The sequence below is a fragment of the Pithys albifrons genome, chromosome 12, assembly GCF_047495875.1.
Source record: "Pithys albifrons albifrons isolate INPA30051 chromosome 12, PitAlb_v1, whole genome shotgun sequence".
NCBI classification, from domain to species: domain Eukaryota; kingdom Metazoa; phylum Chordata; class Aves; order Passeriformes; family Thamnophilidae; genus Pithys; species Pithys albifrons.
The window spans coordinates 10,411,393-10,433,615 of NC_092469.1; the positions used below are offsets into that span (position 1 = coordinate 10,411,393).

The window sequence follows — 22,223 nt, forward strand, 5'->3', positions numbered from 1 at the left end:
ATTAGAAGCAGGGGTGAATGAATGTCATGGCATTTGAGGCAGTTCCAAAATTTCATCCATATGCTATGTGTTCCATCCATTCACTAATAGTGCTGTTGTTGCATAGTGCCTCTGCTCTCTGTAGAATCATTTCATTTTTTAATGGAATAAATACATAAATTTAAAATCTGAAAGGTTGCCTGCAGCCATTCGTTGCCTATTGACATGTCCACGTATTTTCCAAAAGACGCTTCCTTACACCCCTCTACACTGGCAAGTCAGAGGGGAGAATAAAATGAGTAAAATCAAACCAAAAGTTGAAAGCAAAATTTCTAATCCATGAAAATATTGTGTTACCCCAATATTGTGTTGATTATTGTCCCTTTTCACATGATGACCACCAGCAGACCCCACAGTACTGAAGACCACAGGTAGGAAACAACAACAGGACACATCTCTAGGGTACAGCACCAGCTCTGCTGGAGGAGGACAGTTAGCACTGCAAAGCTGTTGTGATGGAGGGATGCCTCAAGCACAAAATCTACCCATGTGGCTGACAAAAAACACCAGACATCTAATGAAAATAATCCGTTCTGTAGCCATATGACATACAACCAGATGTGCTTGTCCCAGGATTAATATATTAACACATTGACACCAATCCTGTCCCAGAAGTGACTGTAATCCAAACGCTTCTCTGCTAAGCACTCATGGAGCTGTGAAAGAGGGACAGGTCTGTGCCCAGGACAGACATTAGGAACAAGGATTCTGATGGCTTGGGGCCATCTTCCTTCCTTATGTCTCCAGAGTGCCACATAATTCTCCCCACTGCTGACTGGACCATCAGAGGAGGCTGCCAGGATTTGATTCTGAACAAAAAGGGCATGTTTTCTGGGCTCACCTTCAAGACATTGCTCAAGGATGCCAAGACAACTCATCAATAAATCTTGACAATCTGACTTCATAGCAAAAGTTTTCTTTATGGAGAGACCCAAAATTATCTACAGGTCTAGCAGAGCTCTGATGTTGTTTGTGCATCACATGCTGCAGGTACTGTTTGGCATAAAAGTCTGAAAGATATTTTTTTCTAAGGCACAGAGATTGTTAGGAGCTGTCTAAACCCAAAAGCATAAAACATCTGCAGAAAAACTAGAACATTCACATATTTTAAAGTGTTCAGAGTTCAGACAGACCCAGATCCACCCTCCCTGTTTGCAGAGAGCAAAGTGGGCTCACATTCATTCCCATTTTTACCCCGATACACACCTAAATCAGCTAGGAAGGGAGAGGTGTAACCACAGCTTAGTGGAGGCTCTAAAACCAAAGCTTTGGAGTAGAAAAGTTTGTAAGAACTTATCCTCCTCAGAAGCCATGCCTATGTATGCTAGTATCATGAGGACAGTGTCCAAGCAAACCATAAGTAAATAACACATTAGAAATAAGAGAGCAGGGGGAAAATAAGTTGTTGGGGTTTTGGGTTTGGGTTTTTTTGGGTTGTTTTGTTTTTTAAATTAAATACTCTTGCCTAGTTTTCCTTGGCTAATTAGCATCCCTTCTTAGCAGTTTAAGTAACTGCTCATTTAGATCAGTGAATGATTGCTCTGAGATTAGGGTGTGGGAAAAATCTTTCTGTTGGGAATAATCTACTTATGCTACTGTTTATTTGAAGCAGTGATAAACATAGAAATTTTCCTTCCATATGTGCCAACTATAAGAGAAAGCAGAATGATTAATGAACCCTTGCATTTTACCAATAAATTACTAACTTCAGACACAAATTTATAGTTTTCATTAGTACAAGTTTCATTAGTTTCATTGCAAGCAGTTCTTGTTTTTTTTAAGAATGTTTATATTATTTCTGTTTGATCTGCTGGGAATGACATTTTGCGCACCATTATTTATAATCTACAAAAATTAATTATGCTTCTAATTAACAGCATGAAAATAAATTATTGCTCAAGAAGTTATTTATTCAGTTGTAAAGCAGGAGCTTTAAAACTGTATATACATACACATTTCATTTATGCATCTAGAGTTTTCTCCTTTTTCCTCTCTTTTTTTATTTATTCATTCCTTCCCCGATTTCAGAAGTCCAGTAAAGTTTGGCCTTGAAAGATTTCAGAACCTTAAATTTACTTCTTCTTCAATAAACAAGAATGAGATATACAATTTGATATACATTTCCCTTCCTATACAAAGGAGAAGTCATCTAAGTAAGTTAATAATGGGAAAGAAAAAACAAAACTAAATTGGCTGGTTAATGTACTCCCTTCTCATGGCTATTTAATGAAATTAGCAATTGTGGAATACACTAAAGGTGGCTCCAGAGACTGACATCTCGTTATCTAGACAGCACATAAACACGACAACCACCATGCAAACTACTTTCTTTTGCCCTAATATTTTATTCAGGTGCAATTAGAAGGAGTCACTTTGTGATGGAGGTGGAACACCCTGTCCCAGTCCATTCTCACCTCCTTTTGTCAAGTGTCACTCCTTGCTGCAGGTTTGCAGTGGACCTCAGTGACTTGTTCCTGACACCGTCTATCTCCTCTCAGAGACTCCCAAGAGCTGTTAGGTGACAGAAACCCTCTGTTACAAAAGGAGCTGAGCGGATGCAACCACACAATTACTCTGTTTGTCCCTGTTTTCCATACATTTACAAGTTAATGGTAGACTCAGTCATAAAAAATATTTTGAACTGATGTTGCAGAATATTCAGAGAAAATGCACTTTAAATCATAAATATTCATTCACCCAAATTTAAAAAGTAATTGGATGTCAGAGAAATTGTTGGCAGTGTTATGTCCAGGCAGAAAATCTCCAGTTTTGAAATGTAAACAGCCAGAAAGTAATTTCAAAACATTTTATGAACTCCAGTCTGCTCACATAAATCCTTTCAAACAAGCGAACCCAGGCTGTCTGCTCATGGACACAGGATAGAGAAGGAAAGCATCTCTCAAATTCTTAATCATTAAGCCAGAAATAGCCTAAACTTTTTTTTTAAACTAAGATAACAATTAACTACTGAACTAATTTATCTGATGTTCAATGAATCCTTCATTGGTTTTAAAAATAAAGATTAAGCCATCTAGGGCAGTTTTCAGTAGTATTTCCACTGTCTATTTCAGGCCATGATGCACATACAAGCCTAAAAAATGGATGCTCTTTCACCATGGGCAGTCCAGATCTCTCTCCTTTTTCCCAAGCCTCTGACATCAGCTGAGGTTTAGTACTTGGGCAAACATGAACCAGCACTACCTCTGTTGTCCTGCAGACAGTCACGCCTGTTTCTGCAGAGCTGCTTCATACTTTTCCCGTTCCCTTTCAGCAGCCAAACGCAGCACGTCTGTCCATGACAGTTCCACAGCTCTCTGCAGGCCCAGCAGAGCCGCAGGGACCAGCTCCATGCCCCTGACAACCAGTCTGCCAGCTCTTTTCTGGACACTTGCTCTGGCACAGTCCTCTTCAAAGAAATCTTAATAAGCAGCTGGGGGCTTTTGGACACAGCCAAGGGCTAAATGAATATGATGATTAAAATAAAACAGATTTTTAGAAGACACAGCCTTGTATTTATAGAGTCCATCACTATCAGCTGTGAGGGTTTTGTGCACTGCGAACACAGTGGTGGCTGCTGGTGACTGATCTGTTCCACCAAAACATCCATCAGCTCCTCTTGCTAGCAGTGAAGCTGGAGAAGGCTGTTTTCTCCCTAGGGAGTGGACTTCCTTTCACATATAAAGTTTGTATTATCTGCCACTGGCACTCTTGCTTCAGCCACGCTTTAGCTATGTAGCATCATACTGGGCCCCTGAGCAGGAAGGGGAGTGCAGGTTGATGAAGCATCAAAAAGAAAGTGCAGCATGGAGGAGAATTTGGTGGCAGAAAGAGGGAGAGGAGACTCTCAGCCTTCTGTGGGGAAGGATTTTGCAAACATGTTACTTAAAAACTCGCATAGGTAATCATTTCAGGCTTCATGTATCTACCACAGGCTGGATTTATGGCCACCATGCTCCTGGTTCATTAGAGGTTTATCTGTGCACAAGTGAGCATATGCAAACCCTCACAACAGGGAGGAGTGGAAGGTCCTCAGACAGGCTGTACCCCTGCTAGAGGACGAGACCCAGACCTACTGTTTTAACAGGGCTAACATACGGAATATCTGAATATAAACCACTACCAAGAACCAAATGCATACAAGAAGGGTCTTGTTGAACCACTGAACAGTATGGCACTAAGGCCATGTTGAACTGAAACTTTGCAATCACGGTACAGTATTCTGCTTTAAATATACAGCACACATGGAAGGGGAAAACTTCCTTTTCAATCCTGGTCCTTGATCGTCCTTTTTTTTTGGTGGTTGCCATGTAGGTCATGTTGAAAATGTAAAGAGACTATCAAAAGGTATGTTGGACTGTTGGACTGTTTAATAGAAAAGCCTCATAAACAGATGTTAGTAATGAACAGCTACCAGATAGATTAATGTATCTTCTTTCTAATAAAATGTAATGTAAAGTAGATGAATTGTGATACTCAACAACCTTAGTAGTGGAGTTAAAATTGAATTATATGGAAGAAAAAACAGCTCCGTTCTGATTTCAAAATTATGATGATCTACTATTATGATCCATCACTCGCAGAGCAGTAGGTGAAACAATAATAAATCACTCTTATTTATAATGCAGCAAATTGTAAGAAGTATCAAGCAGAGTTATAATTCATTTTCACTTCAGGTCATAATTAGACATCTACTGCATTGTATTTTTCTATAGATATATCAGCAGCTTGATAATTCATAATCAATCACACAGAATCAAAAAAAATGGAAACTGAGTAAAAAACTGTTTTTCTCCCCTGAGGATTTAACATATGCATTAAGTAACTGGAATAAGTACAGATACACAGGGTACACAAGTGATACATAGTATATTTTTTCTATTATGCTAATATATTTCAATAGTTTGTGCAAAATTCCCTAATGGCTTTTGAATTTGAGAACTTATTAAAAACAACTGCATGCTTCCAAGCATACATTTACCAGGTATTTGCCAAGCTTTTTGGATAATACAAGGGGTGCTTGTCAGCCAGATAGAGGCTGCTGGTTTCCTCTTGGTTTCTGAGTGCACAGCCATTCAAAGGAGATTAGCAGCAAACTGGTATGGATTTGCATTTGAGGGAGGAATTCAGTTATTTTACCCTCTCCTTTTTCTTGTTCTTCTCCCAGTGTGAGAAATTTTGCTTCATGGATCATGCAGAAAGTGCTGTGCTGCTAAAAAGCAGCAACTGTGATATACACCTGCTCAGATCAGTGGAGTTTATTATAACAAGGATTAGAGAGTCTTAGTCATATTTACAAAGAATTTCTCTCCAAAGCAGAGTGAAGCCCATGTAGCTTATTCTTCATAAATAAATAACTTTTTCTAAAAAAGCAGCAAAAGCCCAGTTTGGATATAGAGACATTGTATTTTTCTTTGAGATATCATGAGAGCAGCCTAGCTGGAAAGACCATGCTGTTTCCCTGAGGCCAGATCCAAGCATCTAAGGTCCAGGACCACCATACTTGTTTTTTTTTTAACATATAGCTAGGTTTGTACCTGCAAGGGTCTCTGATGCACAGGAACTGTCCATTAAAGATGAAAATAAGACACTGCACTGTACAGCTCTCAGGGGTGCAGCTGAGGTGGCCCCAAGGCAAATGGGTATCCTGATAAACCCCACCAAATGCAAGGCACAAGTTCAGAGGTGTCTGGAGAAAGTTATAGCAAACTGCTTAAACTTCCTATGGGTTATGGTGTTACTAATGCCCTGTGTTACTCAGCTTCTCATATCTCCATCCTCTCCTGCTATGACCTTTCACTCAAGCTCTGCCCCTTCACTCAGACTCCTGACACTCTGACCTCTTCCCGGCAGTGACAAACAGCACATTTCAGTCCCAATTTACCATGGGCCTAGGTCAGGCTTTAACACCTCTAAGCATTATTCTACAATCCTGTTGATTATAGAGTTATTACTTGAGAACATCTGTCTTCCACCGAAAACGTATCCTTACATCATTTTGTCACTCCTAAGGCCACAGCTGGAGAAAGCAGCCACCTGATACCTAAACAAGGCAAATTTTGAAGAACGCTGTGGGAAACATGAAGGTAAGCTGTACATCAGAATAGCTACTTGTGCTTCACAAGCGTTAAGTCAAGAAAAAGTTATTATAGTGCTGTGGTAGATGGGGCACTCTTTGGCAGAGCTCCTCCAGCCCTGGCAGTGCTCGGAGCCAGGAGGGTTAAACTCACCCCTCCCCGATCCAGTTCCCCATGGCAGGGGGGGATCTGCACCTCCGGAGCTGCATGCGCCAGGTTGGGTAGAGACATCTGTCTGATAAATAGCTCATTTTGCAATCACTATCATATAATTTAGTATTTTGACAGGTGCATAAACTTAACATGAGCTTTATATAAATATTAAACAGTCTTTCTAAAAATGAAAGCTCTGAAATGAACACAGTTCCCCAGGCCTGCCTTAATAATTATTCTGAGGAAAGGTTTTGCCGAAGAAGAAAAGGAAAGAGATTTCTCTAGTCAAAGAGCACTGCAGTAATTTGGTGATATTGTATCTGGGTTTGTGACTCCCAGTTTCAGGTGCTATTGAACCAAGCTTTCCTTTCCTCCTTTGTTTTGGGATCCTTTGTTTGTTTGTTTTCTGTGGTGTTGTTTTAGTTTTTTTGGGGGGTGTTGTTTGTTTTTAAATTTTATTTTATTTCTTTTACAGTTCGGATTTCTCTCTTTTTTTGCCATCCTCAAGAGAGGTGTTTACTCTAAATTTGCAGCAATATCACAGACTGGGATCAAGGGTGAGTGAACACACAAGAAGATTTAAGAAAGCAATGATAGAATTAATGAAGATGTTTCACCCTGATGCTCTTCCTGTTGCAATATCCCCTTCACCCCACGATAGCCCTTGCATTGTCCACCTCCTTCCTCCTGGCCACTGCTCTTGCCCTTGGTGGGCACAGCTTTGTTCCTGGAGAGGCACTTAAAGGAAAAATTCTGAAGCTTTTGTGCTGCTTTTTTGGCTGTTTTAATTTTTTTTCCCCCTCCTCACAGACATTGATTTTACCAGGAATATACTCTCAGCACTTAGTGCAATCAACATGAAAATACGGTGGCACCACGTCTGAGAGTACCTTTCTTGTTTTGTCTATTACAAAAGATCATTTAAAGTGAATGATACAGATAAAACCTGCTCTTTAACTCCTTGTAAAAATGTTCTCTTCCTTTCTGCCCTTAAATACGGTGTTTAAAGTAATCTTTTATGAGACCTTTCTCTTGTCACAATGAAACATCTAAAAAATAGGGATCTAAACATACTTCTTTATGTCCTAATAATGACAATTAAAAGTTACACAAAATACATGCCTTATTTTAGAGCTTTTTTTTAATGGTCATCAAATAAACAAGTTATCCAACACAACAGAGAGCACTAGTCTTGGGATTGAAAATTATGAGCCACTGACTCATACCACCCACTGCTGACTCCTAATTCTCCTCTGCGCTTAAATCTTAAAGGGTCTTGGGTAAAAACAGTGTTCATGCCTTGAAACCCTCACAGAGACTCTCAGAGAGAGCCACAATGTAAATCACATAATTTCTGACACGTCTGCCTCCCTTACTTTCTTTTACACCATTTTTTAAAACACCATCACATTTACCTGCTTAAAATCTACTTTTTATTCATTACATGTGTAAATTCTATACATTCCATGCCTCACTGGATTTTTTTGCTCATTTGATTTTTTTGTACTATAGGGAAACAGGTTTAGAGTAAATTTAGGTCTCTGATAAGGACTTTTTTTTTTTTCCATATAACATCAGCTATAGTTCAGCCTTTTATGTCTCTATTGAAATCCCTTGCTGACATGCAGGTAGAAAGAGAAAAGAAATATTCAGGCATCACTTCTATTAAGGATTAAGTTCTGCTGGGTATGACATTGAAGGTGAAGTTTTCAAAAGATAAACTTTCCCACAGGATTGAATGACACAATTCTGAAACTGCTTTTTTAAAATGGCAATACATTACTAATGACCTTATGCAAACACAATTGCTGTGGAGCTTATTTTTGTGACACATCAGAAGTAAAGCAAGAACATAAAATCCAGAATGTTCTTTTCCTTTATTATTTAGTATTCAGATGCTGCATATGTTTTACTGTCTTTTGTTGCTTTGTTTGTTGTAGGCTGGTGAGTTTATCAGATAAGTTGATTCATAATATTGAGCTATTATGGTCATCTTCCTTAATCCACACGGCACTGCTTTGGGTATGAACTGGATACTGACTCTGCAGCTCTGTGTCATTATGATGCCCACAAAGTAGATGAGGAAAGACAACCTGAACTCTGCTTTCAAAGTCTAGTAAAACAAACCTAGTATTTAATCAATTTCGTTGGTTATTTAAAGGGAGGTGCTAGTAGCTGCTCACCTCAGGGTTAGGTCTTGTTTGTGCTACTTTAATGCACAAAGAGGTTTCATCTATGGAAAAGGGAGAATTCACTACAAATAAATTCCACTGTTATAAGTTAATATGCACATTCTAATGACAGAAAATACAGCCATGAGCACATAAGTTGAAAATTTAGACCAACTATAAAGATAAGATACTTTGAATTCAAAATCAAATTGATTAAATGCAAATTCCAAGAATATTTACCAGAAGTTTTCAGGAAAATCCAATTCTTGTGACTACTATAACAAATCCATTCTAATTCCTACAAACCTCAATTTGATTGTTTCTTTACCATGTTACCTTGCCTTCCTTCTTCCATGAATAAAACTCCTAAAAGTCCCTCATTATTATTTTACCAGAATAACTCCAACTAAGGAGATTATTTGCATGTGTTGAAGTGACTTTTGAGGACAGATTTTTCCAGTAAAATAATATGGACCTCAATGAAGTGAGTGAACTCCCAAAATATTTAGCAGTGGTCATTTTTAAGACCCATCTGAATTTCATGGACAGGTTTTATCATGTGAGATTTCCATTCCATTTTCTTCATCTCTGTTATAGCATCAAATTTCATCAAGTGTAAATGTCAGATCTTTTCTTTATTATTTGCTAATGTCATAAAAGGCTGAATTGTTTGCTTTGTTAAAGGGCTTACTGAGCATTGACTTTTCTTTATTTGTATTTTACTACCAAAAATGTTTTAAAAATAAAATAATAATAAAAAATTCCCATCTGAAATGGGATTTAAATAACAGAGCAAGGTTTGCCATTATCATAAGTGTATAAAGTGCTTTGTGAGTAATAAAATGGATCATGGATTCTGGATAATTCAAACTGAAATGTTATGTTCAGTATCAAGATTAGATTACATTAATGTAGTTCATTTTAAATGGTTTAAAGGCCATCAGATGCATGTGAAAAGAATCTGTATCATAACTTAGAATAAATAGACTGAGACATTTGTTTATAATGTCAGTGCTAAACAAATCTATTACTGCATTTCTGCATGTAACATTATGTTACTACTCTTATTAAACAGGCAGAGCATGAAGATAAATTATGGCTTTAATTATAAACATTACCTTCGCATATTTATTAATTTAAAATGAAACAATGTTCACTAACCTTGGATTATTTATATTTTCTAATATTTTAATTAACTTTGGTTTATTTATATAACGTCTTTGCTGCTGCTGGCAAACATTGTCACTTTACTTGTGTAATCTAACTTATCATACTACATGTTATCCAGGAAATCATACAATGCTGTTATGGTTGGGTTTGCTATAAGATACATAGGAAAAAAAATAGAGTTAATGACTGATGGGAACCCCCCTTTAAGCTCACTCTTAGATAGAAACTCCAGCCCTTTTTTTTAAAAAAACTTGCACCCATCTAAGCAAGATGTCAGCCATAACACAAAGAAAACTCTGCTTACTCTGAACCTATTCCATTTGACATTATGCCCTTGATTCAACATTGCTGGCACTCATTCTTAAAGTGATTTGGGGAGGAAAAAAAGTCCTTGAAGGACTCCATGTTTATTATAGCTCAATAATGAGCAGATAATGGGTTATATGGAGGAATTAAGGTCATAATGCAGCCTGAAAATTTTCTTTGCCTGGTTGAAGTATTTCAGAAGAAGAGAAACTGCTGAAGTTTCAAATCCCTGGATGAGTTTCAAATCCTTCCAACTTCCAGCTAGAAAATAGGAAAACAAGCTTAACAGTGAAATTCTTACTGCTGCTTTACAATGAAGGTCTTTAAAACCTCCAGGCAGAAAAACTTTGCTAAAGTCAAAATAGGACTCAGCTGACCTGAACAGCAACTCTGTGGGGCGCAGCTGCAACCACCCAGCTGGGCAAGGGCTGGACAGTGTGGGATCTGTCCAGCTCTGATCCTTATGGCCTGATAACAGACCATTATACCAACAGTTGTCTTCGGACAGAGGTGTATGGCTGGGGAAGTGGCTAAGAGATGAAGGCATTCCCATATAAATGCTTTTCAATTCCATGTTAAATTCGGCTATTAAACATTGGCTTATGCTTATATGGGTTCCCTTTGTCCCACAAATCTGGGAGCAAATTTGTTTAATGCTGACTCTAGTTTTAATATTTTGAAACAATCTTCAAAATGTATCACATTTTATATAATTAAAGTTTTGTAAAATATTTTTTCATGAAAATTAATTAGCTATCTTTAATGTAAAAAGAAATCTTTGAATAAGGAATGCCTTTAAATGAAAGTAAATAACACAAATATTTTTATTGTATTCCTGCCTCCAAGACTGAGTTGCCTTAGTAACCACAAGACAGAAACACTAAAGGGAACCAGCTAAACAGGCCTGAGAGTAGAATGAAATACTAACACATTTTTAATATTAAAAAGAAAGCTTAAAATAAGTTCTATAAAGGCTTTGCATTCTGTGATCCTTATCTTTAATATGCTCCAGCGTCATATTTTCTATTCCGAATAACTGGGAAAATCAATATACTCCATTTTCTACATGTTGCCCCTTTTGGACAAAATTCTGCAAAATTTTACCTGCAAAAGTGTTGAAGATGACTTGAATCAGCATTGACTGTGTTGGGATTCAGCCATCATAAAAAGAGAAGCTCCAGGTGCCCTCCCCATTGCAACCAGGAGCATGTTATCAGCAGAACAGTGGGGTTTAGGACTCTGGTCAGGACCTATCACATCTGAAATGAAACAAATAGAAGGAAGTCCAGATTACTTCATCCCTTTTCATATTGGAGTAGCGGAACAAAAGGGGGAGGGGGGGAGCCAAAGTTGGGGTGGATGTTGGGATATTTTTAAGGGTAAAAAATATTTGGACTTTGTGGACAGTTCCCCAGCATTTCAGTTCCCCAGTCATAATGTAGCTAGCTGACCATATGGCCAAGATTTTCCTGTTTTAAGAAATTAATTTGTGTTTTTTTACTGTGACCCCAATAAAGGGCGATTATACTGTTTTAATTGGTGTCTTAATTACAAATAAATGAGCCCGAATGCTGTCATTTTTCTACTTTCTGCACCCAAAGCCAAAACTCTACTTCAGTCTTTATCTAGGATCATCTAAACGTCTCTGTCCTTAAAAAATATATACCATACTGAGTTACAGTCCTAGCAATGAAAAAAATAACCTTATTAATTGTAAACTACCCCTTTCCCAAAAGTTTATCACTAATACAGTCTAAGAGCAGTTGAAACTCTTTAGTGAGATCACATGTTAATTTCTGATAATCATCACTAAAACTGTCTTATTATTCCAATTCATTATTCATTATGATGACTGAAACCTCCTTTATCAGCTCTTTTGACCTCTATAGTTTTATTATTCTTTAAATCATTTACAGCATGTCTCTGGACATGGCTGAAATTGTAATTAACCTTAGAGATATTATCAAACATTTTATCAAGTTCTTCATCCAAAAGTTTGGAAAATGTTGAGTAGTAGGCAGAACTAAAAATAGAATGTCCTCAGTGGTGGACCTTGCCCATTCAAAATTTGTTGTGAAATAAAGATGTAAAATCAAGGTTATATATGAACAATGAAGAATCATCATTCTTCCTTTAGAAGAATATTGTCTTAGTTCCTGCATAGGATGACAGTATTTTTAATGATATCCAATTAAACTCAATAAACCAATTAGCATTAACTCTCAGGGTAATTACATCTCTGGGCTTGACAAAGATCATACTTCAACCAACATGCTCGCAGAGCTTGGAGACTGAATAAATGTGTGGTTTACCTCACAAGGTCATCTCCCTGATGTTATTATCCCTGACAAAGGAATCGGCACTGCAAGAGCAGAGCAAGATGGCAAATGTGCACACTTGTCTGATCCAGCTTTTGCCCAATTTTCTTGATAGGCAAGAAACAACTCCTGTCAAAGCTTAGACAAAACTCTGCGCCATTCCAGCCCTTCTTAACAAAAATGGAGGAGAAAAGCAATGTAGCCATGCAGAAATTAAAATAGGCAGTGCCAAGATAATGCAGTTGTACTGTGTCTATTCTGGAAAATCTGGCAGAGCAGAAACAAGAGCCATCCATGCGTGGTGCACCTGGGGAGAGGCTGCAACTGTGAGGCTCTTGTATCTGCAGCAGGAATGGTGAGTTATGCAATTCTTTGGCTGTATTTCTCAGCAGTTCTATTCCTGAGCAAACAACTTACAGAAGAGAAAAGGACCAAATCAAAATCTTTTGTGTTCATTCAAAGCCAAATTCGGCCAAGTTTATGATACCATCTTAAAATACCTCAGAAAATGTTTCAAGATTGGTTAACTACTGGTTTCACTGGGTCTAGTTCCAATTTCAAACACATACATTTTCTTTTTATTTAGTTTAGATTTTGCAGAAGTCTCCCACTAAGCAAATATGCAAAGTGTTATTAGGACAAGACAAGAGAAAAGAATTACCTTATTTTGATTCCTTTTTTTTTTTTTTTGTGGATAGAAACTGTGCAAGGAATGATTTACTACACAGCATTAAAACACATCCTGTTGGTGTTAACGAATGTCTTAAAATGCAAAATTGAAAAAGGTGATAGACATTCATTACTGTGATATATATAATAAATTTATTTCTGATTTGAAAAAAAAATTGATCTCCAATTCAGTTGCATTTGCTTAACTAATTCACCTTATCCTAATACCTTCACTTGCTCTCATCAACAAACCTTAGGAAAAGCATTTGAGAAGAGATAATACTAATTCTTCTGTGACACATTTAATATTACACCAGATTTGATAGTTGGAAAAAATCCTATTTCCAGCATGAATTTTTCCATTGACTCTGAACTAAAGAATTTACTTTTAAAAGATTTTTAAAGTTACATTTGAACTTCAATGGTAAGTGCTTCATATTTGAGAAAACAGAGAATAGATGAAACAGTATTGTCTTCTAAAACCCTGAACAACCAGGGCTAAATCCTGCTCTGAAATGCTTCAAGCACAGATTTCAAGGCTATTGCCTTCTCCCTGACTCCAGTGCTCCCCAGGGGCACAGCCTTCTGAAGAGGAAAGGGAGGAATAACTGCACCTAAGTGCCTTCCACATGGGTCTCCTGCTGTTTTCCTGTGGTGGCAGCTGATACAAATAAACACGAGAAGATGAAGATGGCCTTTGTAGGTAGGTGGGATGACTTCCAGGGTTTGCTCAAACAAGACTGTCTGAAGGTTTGAGGATTACTTCTCACATGTGGGAGTCACATTTGTGTGAGGCTCCAGAAGGATTCTTTTTCAATTTCACAGCTCATATCTGAGATGCTGTTCCATGGATGTTGTGTATATAATCTTACTGACACACCAATTTAATCAGGTCTGACAGTAGCTTAGCCATCATTTAACTGACTGTGATTTATATCTTCCATATTTAATAGCCATGTGATTTACCCACATAACCAAAAAAAGACAAATATTATCAAAGGTTATACTGTGAAATCAAATTAAATATGATGGGTTTATTGTTCTGGATTTTATATTGTACTAAATAAAGCTCACAAGCTGCATCTGTAGAGAAGAAAAAAAATTCTTCCTAATTATACCTTTCTAGTTTCTTACTAGAAATCGAAGCATCATTGCTGAAACAGCTAAAAAGGTCTCATTATGTCCCACTCATCCTTAGCACCAGATCTTTTTCCAGTAGCAGGTGATCCTTTATCTCCCCATTTTTCCTCCAGGTTAACTGCATTCAGCATTGTCCAAAAGGCTGCAACATATCTCATGACATTTCATAAGCTTTATAAATTCCATTTTTCCCTTTTACTTGTTTCCTCTGGTAGTTTTAAATCAGTTTATCTCTCCCCCGGAGCAGAGGTCCTGACCTGACATGGACCTCTGACCGTGGCAGTGCTAATACAAGAGCTCACTTATCAGAGCTGAGTGCCTTGGAAACCCAAAGACAGCTGGCACTTACTGAGAATGGGAGCTTAGTAAAATTAATGATGTTGTATTGAAACGCACAAGGTAAATATTTTGATATGTTAGAATAGCCTCTATTCCCATAAAGCTCATCTGTATGGACACTGTACATGAGTGGGGGCTGAGCCGGAAAGGGAGAGGTAACATTCAGTGCCAAAAAGTGACTGCTTCCTCTGCAAAACAGGTTTGATTTTTTTTTCCTCCCACATTACTATTTTCTGTAATCAAGTTTTAAAATAAAAGGAAGGTCAGTTTGCTCATCCTTGGGCTTGACAAATTATTGAAAGTCAGAGACATGTGGAAGGTACCATGACCTCTTCTGTACACCCCATGAAGGGACAGCCCAGTGAAATTCTTAATTCAATTTGTCATCAAACTTATGACAAACACTTGAATTAATTAAAGTATTTGTGGAGTAATTTATCTAAAATGAAACTTTTATATTAAACGCTAAGCAGAGGCAAATGTTATTTTAGCAAGCACATCAATTTACTCATTTTCAAGAAAATTAGTTAGGAAATAGCTGAATTTTTGGCATTAAGAAAACCCCCAACAACCTTCAGGAATTTAGAATTTATTTAAATTCCTATACAAGGTAAGAATACAAAGTATGAATTATGTTTTCTTCAGGCCTTGCCTCAATTTTCACCACTGGAGAAAAAGAAAAAACCCCAAACAGCCCAATATGCATGGAACAACTTCTATTTTAATTACAGCTCTCTACAGGTTCAAGTTTGCTATTGTTGCCACAGGGTTCACGTTTGCTCAAGTTTTCTGGGTATCTGAAGGAAAAATCCTGGATAATTCTGTAATCTTGGGTGTAAGGGTGGCATTTCTTCTCACATTCCTAGGTCTGCCTTATGCATATGAAGATTGACACAGCTACCTGGACTGCTAGTAAGCTGCTTCCTAAAGGCTGTGAAACATCCATAGCTTGTGTTTCCAAACAAGTTTTGTAATTGTGAGTAGAAGCCACTGACACTCACTAAATAATCCATCCAAGTAGTTTGCATTTGTTCCAGTAGATATGCTGTGATTTAAGGATGTTAAAGAATTAAAGATTACTGTATTTCTTGTTCATAATTCCTGCTGTTTAATTATCCTTATGATATCCCACTGAAAGGAAGTACCTGAGCTGAGTTTGAATTCCACTTACTTCAAGAAGAAAAATCAAACTTGCACTATTTAGCAGAAAGAAGTGAGATAGAGAAAAGGAACACTGAAAGGAGATCAGCAGCATCTTCAAAAGTCTGTAGAAGATATTGGCACAGAGTAACCATGTGTGATGGTTACAGTGGGGAGCACTGGGCAGCCTCACAAGGAGTGGAAGATGCAATGGCTCTCCGTGATGAAGTTTCTGAGGACAGATTCAAAACATTTGTAAAAAACCTCCACCCTTGTCAGAGTGGGGCTGCCCTTGGAAACTGAAGCAGGTGGCCACTTGAGTTTTTCCAACATAAACTTAAACCATTCTTTAAGTGTTGATATTAGTTTTCTATCTATTGCATAAGGACTCAGGTCTGTTTGCTGGATTCATGAACACAACAGTGTCACATTTGTTCCTAATACAAACCCACACCCACATTTTATTTTAAGATTTTCACTCATCATATAGATGCTGCATGTCTTACCCTATGTTACTTTGACCAAAAATGCAATCTCCCCTTTCCTGAAGACTCCTAGTAATTCAACAGGATAACTTATATGAGTAGAAATACACAAACAAGTTCTTTGTTGTTAAATCTTTATTATTCTAGTGAAAACTAGCCTGGCACATAATAAAAGTGGTGCTATTCACCATGTTAACAGAAATATTAATATTACTGGTGTGGTTATTAAAATTCCAAAGGATGCAATATGTTTTAAACACCAAAAGGGCACAATTCAACACAATCACTTGCCACTCACAAACAAGTTGTGCACATACTTTTATTCCCTTTTTCCTTAGCATAGGAAAAGGATCAGACCCTGATATTAATAGGTAGCCTCCTGGCTTTATTAAATATAATGGCAGTCTTGCCATAGGTTTCATTAAATAAAAATAATAAACAGTCAGACTTTGAGTTCAGTGCTTACATGTCCATTCTGCTTTTCCTTCTTGCTAATAAGGCATGTTCTAGCTTGCTGGATAAAATTCATATTCTTTTAAAAATAAATGCTTCTTCGGCACTATTCTACAAAAATGGACTAACCACAGTTTAGAACATAAATTATGGGAACATAAATAAAAAAAAACCTCTTTCTCTCCCCCCTACTCCCATTCCATCTTCTAGTTTGACTGTGATTGGAGTGGGATTGCCAGTAGTTGGACAGTTTACGAGCTGTCCCCAAAATCCTGAATGATGTGTTCCTTGCTGAGCCTGTGCCCCCCAGGATCCGCCAAGCAGACATCACACTAATCCAGTATTGAACTATTCAAGCATGTGGGAGTTTGAGCTGTCAAGAACTGTAAGAATCATATGTGAGAAACTCAGCTTCTCTCTCTTTTTCTTGCCCATTTCATATATGTAACCACATTTATCAATATGCTATGTGTTCATCTCACCACTCACCTATTTTGATTTCTTGCTTTGAAGAAGCCACTATAATCAATCTAAACAATCCAAGGAGTCTCATATGTTCACTTCAGAAAGAACTTCTGTGAAGAAAAGGCTTTTACAATTCATGCACAAGATGAATGCGAGGGTAGGCAGCTGAAATGGGACAACAGTCAGTGGTCAAGGGCTTCCACTGAACCCTGAACAACAATGAAGCCTCTTTTCCCCTACATCTGCAAACATTCTCAATATGACCCCAGAAAACAGTGGATAGTTTGGCAATGAAGAACTTAGGCAAACCATTAACACTCCCATTTCCCACCCTCCCCAAGTTTAAAGAGAGGGAAAAAAAGAGAGGAGAAGTGCAGTGCAACTGCCCAGCTTCCCTTGCTCAGGCTCCCTCTGTGCTCAACTGTTTGCAAATGAAACAGCATGAATACAGGGTTTGGCATGGTTTTAAGAATACTACATAAAATTCTGAGTCACACCTCAGAAATGCCTTGACATAGATTTACTCCTGGGTTACACAGTGTAATTACCCTGCACTCCTGAGTAAAGGTTTTTTTTCTTCCTTCTTGAAGACCTAAGCTTTTGGCTATGCTCAGTGTGGGAATGCACTGTTGTGTACAACCAAGAAAAGGTTAAGCAAAGCAGACACTCCCTAGAGCTGTTATATGACCTCATGAATGGAAAACATCCCAGCCTGTGCTTTCTATAGCAAAGTGGGCAATCTCTATTTCAAGAAAATGTTTTTATCATTTATTATGTCATAAGCAAAAGAGTAAAATAAACTGTTTATTATCATGTATAAAATGCTTTTGACCAGCCAACTGAAAAACTAATTTCATTTTCTCATTACACTGCCTCAGGCATCCTTTAACGTCAATTTTTATTACAGACAAAGAAGGGAAATTTAAATTATCAGTTACAGTGGAAGAAAAAAACATTTGTTTCAGATTTTTAAAAAGTAAGACTAATAAGCACTGAACCTGCTAATCATTCTTGGTAATTACCATTAATTTTGCAAGAAATGGGAGAGAGGTCCTAGGGATCTGTATTTTAATGCCCCAGAAGGAACTCTCCTGTGTGGAAGTATTAAGGTTTCTCAGAAAATTTGAAACCATAAAACCAGAAATCTCTGCAGAGACTGCTGGGTCTCATTGCACTGGAATAGGAAATTTAGTTATAGAGATGCTCCCTGAAGGAGAATTAGAGGCATTTTTCTTGCTTCTAGGTGGATTTTACTGTTCTCCTTTGGGGATGATTAAACCAGCTTCACCAACACAGTCACATAGTCACATGCCTTCTCATCTTTTATGCTTGGATTGCAGCACTTCTATGGACTCACCAAGCACATGCCACAAGGGGGTCTCTCAGAGCCCAGTTCTGCCCCCACCCAGGTGGGTCATCACAGCCCTTTGACTCCACAAAGTGGTCGTGCTAGAGCAACCCCAGACTGACAGTGGGGTCCATGGGGACCCCTGAAATAGACACAGAAGGTAAAAGTAAATAAATAACCTGCAGGTACCAGTGGCCCAATAAGTCATTTGGTGCTGTGGCTTTTCACCAGATGTGAAGGCTTTTTGAAGATACATGGTCAGAAAAGTGATCAGCAACAAGATTGAAACAGTTCACATAAGTATTTACTTATGTAAATAGTATTAATTTTGTGACTCTTTTAATTTGGTTTTTTTCCCCTTGGAAGATTCAAAGAGTGCTACAAGCTCATCACCATGCAGTGCCTATCAGAGCCTACAGCAAAACACTTAATCTGGTATTTGCAAGACCTTCCATGTGCTTCAGCTACTGGGAGACTGGCAGCAGGGAGGACCTTTGTGGGTGTAACATCAACTGTGCAATGAGACCAAAACTGATGTGCTTCTTACAAGAAGCTTTTGCCATAAACTCTACCAAAGCAGCATGTTGTAACAAGACAATAATACAGTAAGGCATTTCATAAGAAAAGAGAATGTCACATCTGCTTGTGTAACAATTTCAAAGATATTTCCAATCCAAATCTCAAGGTACTCATGGATGTGGGAATTCAGGCTATTCATTTTCCTGAGACATCTATAGGAGCCATTCTGTTTCCTCTCCTTCCTTTTCCTTTTTTTTTTTTTTTTTTTTTACCTTTTCCATAATTTTCTTCCTTTTTGCAGAAATTCTGGTCTGCACAGGAATGGTGAATTTCAAATGATGACAGATTACCTTAAATGACTATCACTGTCCTGCATAGAACTCCAGTGAAGTATACACATAAATATATGAAGTTTTAATTCACTTATGTATTACACAACCATCTTCAAACAGTGGAGGTGGTGATGGATGGAGGAACAAAGGTAGAAGTGTGTGCTATGAACGTGGTTGGCTCAGTGACTTTCTGAAGCCAAACTATAGGGAGTCAATCCTTATCTATCTGCAAAAATCAAATTGGTAACCTCTAAAACCTGGCTAATATGGTAATTGTTAGGGATTATTTACTTTTAAAGCATCCAGGACAGTTCTTCCTGGGATCCGGGTGAGAAGGATCACGCTGGCCAGTTTGGGCTGATCCTCAGCTCTCGGATCTTAGTGGAGTTATTCTAATTTATTCAGTAATTTGGCAGTTGATACCAGTTCAGAACATAGTTTGTACATGCCTGTTTGCAATGGTATGTGCAGTATCCATCAGTCCAGGGATCAAATCCATTGCACCATCACAAGACAAAAATGTGCTCATTTAGATCCAAACCCTAGACAGGTGTTTTTCTATTTTATTTCATGAAATTTCTTTAAATATTTCAGGCCAGTGCTTGAATGATCACCAATAAAAGCTGACTTACCATCTATCTCCTTTCCAAATGACATGTTGATTTAGGGCTGCATGGCACATCAATTATAATATGACTAAGCCCATCTCAATTATTTTTTTATTTAAGTCTACACATTATCTATAGGTGTTTCACTGTCAGGCTAACACTGAGGTTGTGGCAAGTAACCTTCACTTTAACGTTCTTCCGGCTTTTGCCAGGCAAAATTAATGTTATTATTAAGCTATTGAATCCTAATGTAATTCATCTTAAAAACAGGCAGCTGCAAACAGTTAGTATATAAGGATGATGAGCAAAGCTGGCTCTTGCTGCACTCACAGGAACCTACCACTAGCTAACAGCATTGCAATATGGTTTGCTTGGGTCTGTAAAACACTCTAGTCTTTCAGGACATAAAAGTAATATAACACTGGATTAAGGGTATAAAAGGTGCTAAAATAACTTTTCCAGAAAGCAAGAAAGACAGTTAAAACAGAATGCACTCACTATACAGAAGTAAATACAGAACTTTGAGAATGCCTTCTATTATCCCTGTGAATATTCTCAGGAGGATAAGGAGGCTTTATATCACAGATAATTAAATGCAGGCTCTTTACTATTATATCTGTTGTATTCCAGAGAGCAGTAGGTTATAGGGCAATAGACTGAAATTAGATTTTAGCAGAACATGTGTCCTGACCTTTCTTTAAAGCAGATCTATTTACTTTATAATGCAGTTCATCTTGTAGGAACTGATGTACTCATAGCCAGTGTAAAGGTTAAGACATATGCGACTCTTAAACCTTCTTGCTTCTAACTCTGACATAATTCTCTTTGCTTATATTGTACAAAGAGATATTTTAAATAGCCAGTGTTGAAAATAATCTTTCTTTGTGGTGATGTTAATTTCAGCTACCGTAATGTTTATACAGGCAGTGGAGCAAATGCATTTCTAAATTGCAAATCTAATGGGCCTGATCTTCTCTGTGTAAATCAGAGCAGCTCCACTGAATAAAATACTGAAGCCAACAAAATTTCACTGATTTATATCTAGGTACCTAACTTGGAGCTTAAATGGATTAAAACCAGATTTACATGACTGTAAGTGATAAGATCTTGGCCTCCTGTATTTTGATACATTATGGGCCAGATTGCGAAACCCTCATGTCAGTGGCACAACTTGCATGAGTAAGTGCTCACCAGTGTGGCTGTGGGCTGCACAATCTGGCTCTGTATTACACACATGTAAACAGCTAACCAAGAGAAAGTTATTACGTGGCTTTGATGATCTCATAAATAAACACGTCATGACACTTAAGTAGCTTTAATAGTATCAGAACCACAAGAAATATGTACGGTCCTATATTACAGATACCCTGTGTTGTAGTCTTTAAACAAAATGGATGAGAGTTGAATCAACTATATCATGCCATGATTCTGGATACCATTTGACTTGCAGATCAAACCCAGCATAAAATAGGACAACGTTACCCTATGCAATGCAAATAGGTGGGTTTGCACATTCCTCTTACTACTCTTGCTGTTGTTGTCTATTGATCACACAAAATGTTTTTCCTTTCACTGGTGATCTTATTTTTTCATTTTGATCTTATCTGCCTTATTGTAATTTATTTTCTTAGCAAGACCTACACATTTTCAGCACTACCTTTTTTTACAGTAGGCAAATTTATCTATTAATACTGCTATTAATATAACACTAACACATCTAACAGACATTGTATGGGTGTATTTATGCATATTTCACTGACATCAACGCACATACACATACATTCACAAATTTTGATTCTGTGTACATCATGTAGCTTAATTCACAAGAAACAGTCAAATTTAAGTGGTAACACCATCCAAGGTCTTCAGACGTACACTGTTTAGTATCTACCTCAAAATGCATGCCCACTATGGAACCACTACTATGTCCCAGCAGAAAAGCGCTTTGTGACGTGATGTTCTGCAGCCACTCAGGACTGTGTAACCACCTTGCTGTAACACATCACTTACTCAGCCAAAGGTGAAAGATTATTGAATCAGCTCACTTAATGTGTCTGTAGCTCTTAACCACTAAACACTATGTAACATTGCCACCAATATGCGCAGGTCTTTCTCTACTGACAGTACCATGAACAACAAATACAAAAGAAATGGAAGAAAAGAGCATTTTCTCTCAGACAAGTAGTAGTTCATTTTAGGGAAGTTTCCTTTGAACCTAGTCTGACCATTTGGGAAACAACCAAATTTGCAGTGTGCCTTCAGTTGGGTGGGAGGGGGAGCTGATGACTGGCACCTAAGCAACTTCTCAAACATTTCAGGAAGCAAAACAAAAGAAGACTTTTACAAAGTAAGAATCTTAAGAATCTAGAAACAAAAGAGCAACTAAGAGATCGGCTAACAGAGCCTCCTGGACTCAGCCCACCCCAAAGCTGTTTTATCATGGACCAGGAATCACTTACTTCCCAAGGGGCTGGAAATACACTTCCCAAGGAAA

At 37.7% G+C, this 22,223-nt stretch overlaps 1 long non-coding RNA gene across 4 annotated transcripts in view; it reads right to left on the minus strand.

Moving 5' to 3' along the window:
• Positions 1 to 22,223, minus strand: part of LOC139677652 (uncharacterized) — a 42,887-nt gene that overhangs the window by 18,012 nt on the left and 2,652 nt on the right. For 2 of the 4 annotated variants that reach the window (XR_011698892.1, XR_011698891.1), the window contains exon 2: positions 11,018 to 11,172. This is a non-coding gene — a long non-coding RNA (uncharacterized lncRNA). Of the gene's footprint in view, positions 1 to 2,453; positions 2,551 to 11,017; positions 11,173 to 16,946; positions 17,033 to 22,223 lie in introns of all 4 variants that reach the window. The other 2 variants (XR_011698894.1, XR_011698893.1) reach the window with 2 other exon arrangements.